This window comes from Equus quagga, chromosome 13, assembly GCF_021613505.1.
Source record: "Equus quagga isolate Etosha38 chromosome 13, UCLA_HA_Equagga_1.0, whole genome shotgun sequence".
Taxonomy (NCBI): Eukaryota; Metazoa; Chordata; class Mammalia; order Perissodactyla; family Equidae; genus Equus; species Equus quagga.
Window position 1 is genome coordinate 95,134,016 of NC_060279.1, and position 12,386 is coordinate 95,146,401.

The following is a 12,386-nucleotide window of genomic DNA, read 5'->3' on the forward strand; positions in this document are numbered from 1 at the left end:
CCCTTGTTTGGACAAACACAAACCTGGGTATTGGTGTCATAGGCAGTCCCACAACTCTGGCTCAGGGTGCATAGTCAGTGTCCACTGCAGCCCTTTCTCTCACATTTGACTTAGCCCTTCAGAGCAGGAGTTCTTGGGCTACATCAGGAACTCTTGTTGCAAGGATGTCACCCCTGCTCTGTGTCAGAATCACCTGTGGAAATTTGTAAGGACTGTGAATGCCTAGGTGACAAAAGAAATGCTACTTTAGCAGCTGCCCAGGTTTGTGGCTACCCAGGAAGGCTGAGACCCCATTTTGTGGGGGTGGGACAGTCTCTCCCATTCTCCTGTTCAGAGTCAGGAGATTCTGTTAAAATGCAGATTCTGACCCAGCAGGTGTGGGGTGGATTCAAGAGTCTGCGTCTAACAAGCTCTCAGGTGATGCTGATCACGTTGGCTTTTGGAGCACACTTTCAATAGCAAGGCTGATGGGGACCCCTGTGTCCTGAGAGAACAACCCGCCTGACCCCAGCATTGGCCTCGCTGTGCCCTGCATTTGGTGTCTGTCAGCACCCCACAGAGACCCAGAGGTTTCCAAACCCACAGGATTATCTCTTTTGACAGAGAAACTGAACTGGGCACCAGGGTCTTCCCAGTGTCCTCAGATGCTCTGGGAAGTTTGGATTTCTCCCAACGGGATGGTCACGGAGATGACTAGGGGTGAGAAAGGGGCAAGCTGAGTGATGACTGGTGAGGTGACACCAGAGACAGAGAGGACGTTCTCTCTATCTCTGGTGTCACCAGCCTGGCCTCTGATTCCAGGACAGACAACCAGTACCTGGTGTCTCAGGAGCTGCGATTCTCGAGTCTGAAGGGGGAGGTTTCCTGCATGTCCTGGGTGAGAGGGTGGTGGTGGTGGGAGATCAGGTGACTGTGGGATCCTTGGTCCTTGGGAAAGGCTTCAGGGAGACTACCCCCTCTCCAAGTCTGTTGGCTGAGCTGTTGCTCAGATTCTGTCCATGTGCTCCCTGACCATCCTGGGGGCCTCTGTCCTTTGCCTGGCGGACTTTCCTGTGCTTACCTGCCTTCCCCATGGGTGGTGCCAGGCAGGGAGTGGGGACCTGCACAGGGGCTCCTGACAGGGCAGGGTACTCGGAGGACCCTAGTAGGAGTGGGCCGGACAGAGCAGACATGTCTGAGGGGCCCAGAAATGTCTGTTAAAGGGAGGGATGAAATCAGGCTCCTTCTCCGCTCCCTCAGCCCAAGCCATGTTCATGTGCTTATTTCCTGTGTGTTGTTTCTGTGTCCCAAGGTCGCCCCCTGGAGGGCATAAGGAGACCTGTGTCCAATGTCATGGGCTGCTCCAGGGATGCTGACCAGGCTCCAGAGGGTGTGAGCTGATCTGAGCCCTAGGACAGAGGTGGGCTCTGACTGTAGGCTGAAAGGCTGGTAAGTTTGGGTCCTGTGCTTTGGGGATCCAAGGCTGCCTGACTCCATCTCAGTGCAGGGTAAGCCCAGGGAGAAGACAGGTTTGGTCAACAGGTTTCCTGATCTAGTGTCAGAAGAACTGTTCCCTGGGGGATGTACTATCTCAGGATGAGCTCTCTGTTCCTGAGATTTAAAGAGTGGGCTTGGAGGGATGTGTCTTGAAGCTTTTGGAGGAGGACACTGGCCTGGAGGCTGGACCCCAGAATGTCCCGTTTCTTCCATCACAGCGCTGGGGTGTTGCATCTAGTCAACTGTGTCCCTGTGTGTCATCTGCTCTGGGCCTCCCCACAAGGCCCAGGAGCTGGAGCAGCTCCACCTGGAGATTCAGACAGGGGATCCTGTGGAGTCCTCTGTTAGGAGGAGGGTGGACCCCATGGGACCCTCCGTCCCTCTGTGAGGCAAGCAAATTCAGATCCTGGTTCTCCTGTTCTGTTCTGGATGGGAAGTTCCTCTCATTGCCCAGGTTACCTTGAGCTGGTGAGATGCCTTCATGGGACCACAACAAGGTGTCCCTACAGACTAGGGATTCTGGAGATGGGGAGTCATCCCCTGATTCTTTTGAAATTCGGGTGGTGCTTCCTTCTCTCCTTGTGGTAAGTCTACCTGATATTGAGAAGTCAGAGTTTGTTCCATGTCAAGTCCCTGTGAGAAGAGGAAACACACAGGCCACTGACTCAGGCTCTCCTGGGAGAGAAGTCACTCACGAGGTGGAGGGGATGTGATTTTCTGGAAGTGAATAGGGATTTGACTCCTCACTTTTAGGAGGCCCCTGTCCTTCTGACTTTACAAGGGGAAAGGCCCATCCTTGAGACAGCCCTGCTGCTCTTCTCCCATGCTGATGCCTGTCTGCCTGTGTCTACACAGAATGTGCTCTGACCCCGAGGTGTCACACTAGGATGGCAAGTTTTTGTTGTGTTGTTTCCTTCATCTATTTAATGAGTATTTTCTGAGCATCTGTGATGTGTCAGGCCTTGGTCTGGGCCCTGGGAACTCCACAGAGAACAGGGCACTTGTGGGTCCCGGGATCAGAGTTTACCTTGCGATGGGGAGAGAGGTACTCAGAGAAAATCATGAATTAAGGAGTTAATTGTAATCGAGAGAAGAGCTGCAAAGGGACAATGTCTGGTGCATCCAGAGCATGTAATGGAGTCTCAGGTGGTCTGGGGATGACTGAGAGCAGCCCTGAGAAAGTGACCTTTTGGCTGAGATCTGAAGTGTGAGTGGATGTTCAACCCATGAAGCATGAAGGGTGTGGAGAGAAGAGCTGCCTACAGAGGGACCAGCCTTTAGGAGGACAGATGCCAGGCTGGAGGGAGGGGCTGACAGAGTCCAGTGTGTGGAGCTTGGAGCGTGAGGAGGACGGTGGACTGAGTGAGGCTGGTGAGGGACAGATCCTGCTGGGCTGTGGGTGATGCTGAAGGTGATCAGCAGCCCCCTGGGGAAGCTTCAGGCTGCTGAGTAGCTCTCCCTCCCTCTGCTGGATGAAGAGGGACGTGTAGAAACCAGAGGCCCCCTGCCATGCAGCTCTGTGTGTTTATTCAACATCAATCCATAGACATTTTATATGGGTCACATGTCATGTTAATACTCCAGCATATTCCCTTTCTGTTGAGTCCCAGTCTGTTGCTGTAAGTTCATTGGCCTTGCCTCTTCCTACAGTGCGTGTCACCAAACTCAGATTCCTAGGAATGTGTATCAGTTTGTGTTTGTCTCCATAAGTTACACCATGCATGCCCCTTGGTGGAGTGATAGTTTTGGTTGGAGGACTGGCTGTTGGTTCTATGGGGAGAAGGAGGAACAGGGAACCAGGCATGTCAGGAGGGGAAGGTCTGTGTCAGGGGAGTTGAAAGGGAAGGATGGCCAAGTCAGCTTCCCCTCTCACTCCCAGGGCCTGATGCCCAAATAAGAACTCTGATTCTGGGAACACACAGCACCACACACCCCTCTGTGTCCCTGGGTCAAGTGAGATGGGAGCTGCTTCCTCTCCTGTTTATTAGGACCTGTGCCTAATGTGCGCCCTGTGCCCATGGCTTAACTCTTAACTGTTAAGTCCACATTGATCCAGGATTGTTGTTGGCAATCTCTGTCAATATCAGCTGTGAATGGAGAAGGCCTGGTCCTGAGATGGCTTCACACACACAGTCCCACACAGCAGCCAAGCTCGACCCTCATGGTGCCTGTTTGTTTCTCTTCATCTCTCTCCATTCCTGGGGTTTCTTTCTTGTACCACCTTCTCCCTGGGCCCCTGTGGACAGCCTCAGCCAGTAGCCTCACTGGCTCCCATTCCAGGCATCTGCTTCTGTGCTTGCTGCTCCCTCACACTCTCTGGGCCTCACTAACCTCTCATTTGTTCTGACCCCTGGCCTCTGTGAGGAAAGGAGGGAGAAGCTGAGATTGGTGCTCTCCAAGGTTCTGCACTTTGTGGGTAGCTTGAGAGTGAGGAATCTTGAAGTGTCAATGGAATCATTATTGTGTCTCCTGGTGGAAGCATTCTTCTCTTTGGAACTAAGACCTCTAAGTCAGTAGAGCATAATATCATGTAGACGGGAAGCAGAAATTTTTTTAGTGTATAGGTATAGAGAGTGGTGTCACTCCCATTTTTACTCCTTGATTCCTGGACCCAAGAATCCTGGGAATGGGAGAAACAGCAACACATATTGGACACAGACTCAGAGCATATACTGGAGTACATTACTGCAGCCCTGCAAAGTACTGCCACCTAGTTGGTGCTGTAAGTGAGTTTCCAAAAGGCCATTCCACTTTTCTATCAAGCCCTCTACTTCAGGATGGTAAGACTGGTGGATTCCATGAGAATGGTGGTATTGCTACATTTCATTTGCTATGAATAGAGTCCCTTGATTAGAAGCAATGCTGTGTGGAATACCATGATGGAGTACAAGGAATTCTGTGAGTTCATGAATGGTAGTTTTGGCAGAAGCATTGTGTATGGGGAAGGCAAATCTGTGTCCAGAGTAAGTGCCTATTCCAATAAGAACAAAATGCTGCCTCTACCATACAGAACTGGTCCAATGTAATCAGCCTGCACCAGGTAGCTGGCTGATCACCCTAGGGGAATGATGCCTTATCAGGGGCCCAGTGTTGGTCTCTGACCTAGAAGACTGGGCACTCAGCGCTGGCCATAGCTAGGTCATCCTGGGTGAGTGGAAGTCCATGTTGCTGAGCCCATGCATAACCTCCATCCCTGCCACCATGGCTACTTTGTTCATGAGCCACCAGGCAATGACAGGAGTGAGTGGGGAAAGAGGCTGACTGGTGTCCACTGAGCAGCTCCTCCCATCTACTTAATTTTAAAATCCTCTCCTGCTGAGGTGAATGATGAGCATTCTGAGTTGTTTGTCCACATACTCCTTCCCCAGATCTTCTTGTCACCAGTTTTCCAATCAAGTTCTTTCCAAGTCCCTGAGCATCCAGCCAAATCACTGGCCACAGCCCATGAATTGGCATATAATCACGCACCTGGCCATTTTTCCTTCCTAGCAAAATAATCACCCAGGTGCACTGCCTGAGGTTCTGCCCACTGAGAAAATTTCCCTTCATCGCTGTCCTTCAGGGGAGTCCCCTAGTGGGACTGTAGTGCTGCAGTTGTCCACTTTCACATGATGCCTGCGTATCCCACAGAACCATCTGTAAACCAGGCCTGAGTCTTCTTTTCTTCCATCAACTGGCTGTAGGGAACTGGGAGAAAGAAGACAGTGTAGCAGAAGTGGGGCCATGGGCATTTGGGTCACTTCTTCATGTAACCTGCTTGTACCTTCAGAGCCTGCTCAGGCTGGATCATGTATATACCCCTTCCATTTGATGATGGAGTACTGCTGTGCACTCCCAGCTTTATGGCTTAATGTGTCAGACAACACCTGGTTCATTTTGGAACTAGTGTCAGTTCAGAGCCTGTGTCCAGTAAGCCCCAAAAGGTCTGATTATTTCCTTTTTCCCAATGAATATGCAGCTCAGGTTGCACCATAACTGAGTGTCCCACAGTCAAGTGTTCAGTCTCTACTAAGTTCCAGTAGCAAGCCAAAGGCTGTTTCTGAAAGGGAGAGCAGGTATCCTCAGAGGATAGCAAGGCTTTGTTCCAAAATCCTAAGGGCCTGCCCTGTGATTCACTTACGTGGGCCTGCCAAAGTCTCCAAACACCAACCCTATCTGCCACCAACACCTGAAGCACAATTAGAGCTGCTGGATTATATGACCCAAATGGCAGAGCAGCTTTCACAGAGCCTGGACCTGTTGCAGTACCTTCTCTTATCCTGGGTACCATTTAAAACTAGTAGCTTTTTGGGTCACTTGGTCAATAGGCCAGAGTTGCACACCCAAATAAGGAATATGTTGCCTCAAAATCCAAAGAGGCCCACTAGGCATTGTGTCTCTTGTAGGTCAAAGGAGAGACCAGATGCAACAATTTATTCTTCACCTTAGAAGAGATATGCCCTTCACACCTGGACTCCTAGAAATTTCACTGAACTAGCATGCACCTGAATTTTTGTCAATTTTTTCACCCATGTTTTGACATACAAATATCTTACCAATAAGTCTAGAGTTGCTACTTCTTTCTCACTGGGCCCAATCAGCATGATGTCATCAGTGTAATGGACCAGTGTGATATCTTGTGGAAGGGAAAGGCTATCAAGATCTTTGTGAACTAAATTATGACACAGGCTGAGAGTTGGTAGACCTCTGAGATAGGATGATGACGGTGTATTCTGGTCTTTCCAGCTGAAAGCAAGCTGCTTCTGGTGGGTCTTTACTGACAGATTGGAGAAAAATGTATTTGCCAGATTAATAGCTGCATACTAGGTACCAGGGGATGTGTTAATTTGCTCAAGCAAAGAAACCACGTCTGGTACAGCAGCTGCAATGGGAGTTGTCACCTGGTTAAGCTTATAACAATGCACTGTCATTCTCTAAGATCCATCTGTCTTCTGCCAAATAGTGGGAGTGAATGGAGATGTGATGGGAATGACCACCTCTGCATCGCTCAAGTTCTCAGTGGAGGCACTAATCTCTGTAGTCCCTCCAGGAATGTGGTATTGCTATTGGCTTACTGTTTTCCTGGGTAGAGGCAGATCTAGTGGCTTCCACTTGATATTTCCCATCATAATAGCCCCACTCCACAGATCAGGGAACCAATGTGGGGATTCTGCCAGCTGTTGAGTATATCTATCCCAAGTATACATCCCAAAACTTGGCATATAACTACAAGCTGTGTTTGGGGACCCACTGGGCCCACCATGAGATGACTCGGAGCTGAAACTCCATTGACCACTTGACCTCCAATAAGCCCCAGCTTTGACTGGTGGGCCACGGTGACATTTTGGGTCTCCTGCAATTAGTGTCAGTTCTGAGCCTGTGTCCAGCAATCCACAGAAGTCTGATTATTTCCTTTTCCTCAATGCACAATCACCCTGGTAATAGGTCATAGGTCTCTCTGTGGAAGGCTGGCAGAAAGATTGACGGTATACATTTTGGCAATATAGTGGGATCCTTCATTCAAGGAGTTCTGAATCTGTAAACTAGCTCAAGTATGGGAATTGATTGAGGGGCTGTAACACTCTGTTTCTATGACTCAAGTTTGACTTTTGTTCACTTGACCTGGAATTTTTCTGCTTATACAATCAGGTAAGAATTTAGTAGCTTTCCCATCCATTTTATTTCTAGGAACACCATGATCAATTAGCTAATGCCATTGGTCTCTGTGAGTCAGACTATTCTGATTGCTGCTTTGACTCTGCTGTCTATTATGGTGACCATGGTCCACCTTGCCTTGGTGATTAAGTGCCGTTTCTTGGCCCTGCTACCTCAGGATACAGTTACCGGCATTGTGTTTAGGTTTCCCAATTCAGTGGCAGCAGTTCCCATTCTAATTTCTGACCTACAGATAAGAGCCATCACAGAGCCACTCAAGGATACAGGGGCTCCCTTACAAACTTGTATCTCACAGTCGTGGTGAAAGTGTGTCCTCTGGACTTTCACAGAGCAGATGGGCAAGTCTTAAATGATAAATCCACACCGAAATTCCAGTTTCCCTAAGCTTTGTATCTTTTCCTCTATCTCTGAGTAAATGGTATTCTCTGATGCAGAGACTTCATGGTTCTGGCAGGTTATACAGACACAGATGTAAAACTTAGTAGTGGCTTGGTGAGTTGAGTGGGGAGGACTTGGAGGTATTTTTCTCTGAGAAGTCCTTGGGGTGTCCCAGCCTGTGCAACCCCAGAGGAGGGAGAGAATATCCCACACAGAGGCCCAGGCTCCTAGAGTGGCTGAGGGTAGTGAGCCAGGTGTGGAATTTCCCATGGCCATGGCCTTCTGGTCATTCGGGAGAGTCCTGTCTCTCAGGGTGTCTGTTTCCTTGGGAATGTTCTATGTCTTGGAGGGAGTGTGAGGTCCTTTGTGCTGAGGCTTTGGACTTGAAGGGAACTCAGGCCTAAGTGGAAAAGATCCCAGTGTAAGGAGGTAGGCTATGAAGCAGGTGGATGTCCTTGGAGCCCTAACTCCCAGCTGCTCCCTGGGCTCACAGGATGGAGTTGGGGGAAGTGCTGTGTGTCTGGGGTTGCCTTGGTCAAAGGCTTGCGGAAAAGTTATCCTCTTAGATGAGTGCAGGAGAGTGTCATGGAAGGGAAATGACAGATGAGGATGAGAAGGGAGACTCACTTGCTGATGAGAGGAGGCCCTCTACCTCCCCTCAACAGAGGAGGAGAGAGACAGAGGGGAGCCTGGTCTGAAGAAGGGCCCCAATACCCCACAGATTTATGGGAACAGAAGACACTGAAGGATTTCATGTGAGGGTCAGCCCAGCCTAGACCCCAGTCATGATGCCCATGAGGTTCCAGCAGGGAAAAAGGTGCTGAGGTTCCTTGGGCAGGTCCTTGTGTGGGGAAGGAGCAGGGAGAAGGAACTCGGCAGTGTTTCTACTTATAGGAGACTCACCTCTACCCCATCAGATGGGACCCATGTCTTCTCAGCACAGCTCTCCCTGGGTGATGCACACTGCGACACGATGTCACTTCTCCTGGGGACTGGATAATTTTTCTAGCAAAGGCATATCTATCATTTTGTGTAAGGATGGTGGTCACTCTCCTCCTTGACTCTGTGCTTGAGGTACTTGAGGACATTTGTGGGTCCAGTGAGTCTAACAATTCCTGAGTGTGTGTCTGGTGTGTGGTATGTGGTGTGTGTGGCTCTGAGTGAGACAGACATCTTTGCATGTCCTGCTATCACCCTCTGGTAGACACGAGGGGATGTTTACCCTCTGTCAGACTTGGGACCAGGCATCTGACCAGTGCTCACTTAGTGCTGTGCACGCTGACCCCTGGCCAGAGATGGACTCTGACCTCTTGCCCACAGGGACAGTCCGTGCAGGACTCTCACTACCCTGGGTCTATCCTCCAGCACAGTTGAACTCTGGTAGGACTGAATGGGCCACGTCCCCCTGGCTTCACAGTTCAAAATGGTTAAAATGGTGAATTTCAGCTTATGTGAATTTTATCTCGAAAGAGACAAATTTAGGAGAGGAAGCTACACATTACCTTGTATAAACTGGCACCAATGCACCACTGGGAGTGTATGTGAATCCCATTTCTTCACGTTCACAGCATTCTCATATTAATTATGTGGGAGCAGAAGCAAGTGTCACCCAGTTATCCACTTTCTTACCCTTATTCATTCTCTGAACACCTATTTACCTGTTTCTGGTCCTTGTGTAGGAGCAATGGGGCCATTGAGAGCCACAACTAATCACAGTGGGAACTCAGGGATCCATAGGACACATGTAACTGTTCCTGAGCATGTTGTCAGAGCACAAAGGGAGAGAGACAGAGAAGGGAGTTCAAAGGGGGCCCACTGTGCCCACAGTGGAGGTTGGGATGACTTTGTGGCAAGATGACCAATGAGGTTGACTGTAAAAAAGGCGAAGAAGCAGGTTCATGGAGAAAAGGGAGAGGGCATCCCAGGCAGGGACTTTGTGGGACACAGGGAGGCAGGAGCAGTTCTTGATGGGCCAGGAGTAATGAGGGGCAGTGTATGTGGAAATGGGATGACAAGGAACAAATGAGAGGAAGCTCACAGGGGAAGGCGAAAAGAAACAGATGGTGGCATTTTGGAAGAGTTGATGGGTTTTATGGGTGTCTTTTTGCCAGAGCCTGAGTTGAAGAGGATAGGAGGGCTCAGGACACTGGGTGAGGGCATGAGAAGAAGTTACACCCACGGTCAGTCCATAAACTATGATTACTCCTTCCTTGCTCATATTTGTGTGGACATCAGCTGGTCCCGTTTTCTGTTTTCCTGACCCTACCTGTGTTCGCAAAGGGAAAGAGGCTGGGAACTGTCCATGGTGTGAGACAGCCCAGTGCTTCCTGGCTGGGCAGAGTCTCTTGTGATTTCATTGTTTCCTGTTAATATCATGCCCACCACATTCCGCCACCTCAACTGGTCTTGCTCAGGAAATAGGGGTGGGAGTTGGGATAATTTTAGACATTTTCCCTGCGTACCCTAGGAAACAACAGACCTGGAGTTTCAGGTGAATTTCTGCTAAGAGAAAATTCTCATGAACATAAAAAAAGCAAATGAGGTGAAGGGTTCTCTTTATTCACATCCTTTCCAGGTGATTCCCTGTGGGTCACAGACATGTTCACTTTGTCTTGGAAGGCCACTGCTCAGCCACCTACTCCCTAAGGAGAAGACAAAATAGCCTGGAAATAAGTAATAAATATTGAGACGCTTTTCTCCACTGGGTTAGACCCTACCGACCACCCTCCTACCCCGCAGCGAGCATTTGGAAATGTGTGCATGTGTCTGTGTGTGTATGTGTGTTTGAGGGGTATTTTGACTCTATCAGTGACTTGATAGACCTTCTAGAACTAAGAATGTAGGGGTGAGAGGTAATAAATGTGGTTAGAGCCTTGAGACTGTCTCACATAACACAGAATTTCCCACCCAAATGCCAATTGCAGCTCCTCAAAGTAAATGAATCAATTGATTCTATTTTTCCTTATAGCCCATTTCCTCAACTGACATAGTATATATTTATTTACTTGTTGATTTTCTGTCTCCACACCTTTTAGAAAGTGAGCTCCATGAGAGATGTGACTTAGCTTTTTTTACAGCTCTATATTCTGACTTATAATTAGGGAAACCCATGACATTCATGTTTCAACAGTGTTTAAAGAGGCTTTGGATGCAAAGAACAGAACAAGCAAAGCGTCCCACGGACCTCTTACCTAGTTTCTGATCTTTTCTATTATGCCCCACATATAAATTTGTGTTTATTTAAACAGCATTGGCCCATTTATTAGGTCTTTCTCTCATTTTTTTCATTCATTATTATCTTCTTTTGGATTTAAGCTTTAAAACAATACTTAGCCCAGATCAGGGGTTCTCAGCTTTATTGAGTTTTCCCTCCAGAGATATTTTTCAATGTCTGGAGATATTTTTTTGTTATTCAGGACTTATGAGTGAACCATTGTTACCAACTGAATTGAGGCTAGTGATGTTGCTAAAAATTCTGCAATGCACAGGGCAATTCCCTACAACCAAGAATGATCTGGTCCAAAATGTATATAGTTCCAAAGTTGAAAATCCTTCTGCAGACAAACATCTTTCTATGCAAGTTTTAACAAGAAAGAATATGGCAATCTCCATTGTAATAAAGCAACCTCTTAATATTTTATGTGAGAAGAAATCCATATCTACAAACTGGGCAAATGAGGGAAGTGGGGAAGCAGGCCTGCCTTCCTCGCAAGTCTGCTTCCTGGGGAGAAGGCAAAATGAGTGGGTAGGCAGGGGGAGACAAGGGTTTTGATAGGAGCAATGTCTCTCCAGTGTGGAAAACAGGATAGTTCATGTCCAAAGGGATCATGCCTGGCCTCTTCCTGGGTCCCCACAGAGGTCTTGGGCCTCCAGCATCTTGGAAGAGAGGGACCAGAAGACCCAGGGTGACCACTACCAACTTGATGGCTGAGCCAGAAATATAGGTGCGCTTGAATCATAGAAGTGGAAGAGGCTGAGGCAACTGAGGTCTGAATTGGAGTAGGGGTGACAGGGACACAGGCTACTTCTTGTGGGTATGATGCCCTTGGGTTTGGCAAAAATTGAGGCTGAAGTATTGAGAGGGGTGGAGAGGGCAGGGCTGGGAGGTTCTGCAGCTGTGTCTCATCTGGGACTATAAGGGGCCCCCAATCCTTTGTTGGTCAGGCCACAATGTGGATTAGATATGGGGGGACCAGTGTATCTGCAGGAGGTGCAGAGCATGATGGTCAGGACTTGGGATCTTATCTTGCATGCAAACAAAATTCTTTGCTTGGTGGGCTCCACAGGAGAAGGACAGGAGTTCTGGAAGTTTGGCAGTCCTGTCCGTGGGACTAGTGGAAGTGGTCTGAGGTGTTCAGTGACCCATGTTGGTGAGATTCAGGGCCCAACAGGGTGAAAGCAGTTGAGACTTGAGTCTCCAAAGGGACCTGGAGGACCCCCGCTCTTAGAGGGGTACCCAATAGGTGGGTGTCTTCAGTGGAAAATGGGCCCCACTGGTGGCCCCTGCTACTGACAGAGGTAAGGCCCAAGGCCCTGGAGTCGGAGTCGTCACCCAGCTGAAAGTTTGGATCCTGGGCTGGTGCTGACCCTACAGCAGGGGTCAGCAGACTGAGACTGTTGGATATGTGGCTCTGTCTCATCCTACACGGAAGTAGAGGCTTCTGTTCAGAGTTCTCATTTGGGCACAAGGAAGGGACCATCCTATTTCTCCTCTGGTGCTTAAGTTCTCCCTAGTTCTGTCTCCTGCTCTCAAAGAGCAGTTCTTTGTCAAACCTTGGTCTCCTTTTCTCATTGCCTGAGGCCTCAGCACAGTGCCCCTAGTACTGGGGTCTGGGCTCTCCTTGATGTTGGAGGAACTGAAGAGGTGGGTACCTATG

At 49.0% G+C, this 12,386-nt stretch overlaps 1 protein-coding gene across 1 annotated transcript in view; it reads left to right on the plus strand.

Moving 5' to 3' along the window:
- Positions 1-12,386, plus strand: part of LOC124251347 (carcinoembryonic antigen-related cell adhesion molecule 1-like) — a 1,036,279-nt gene that overhangs the window by 871,109 nt on the left and 152,784 nt on the right. The window lies entirely within an intron of this gene.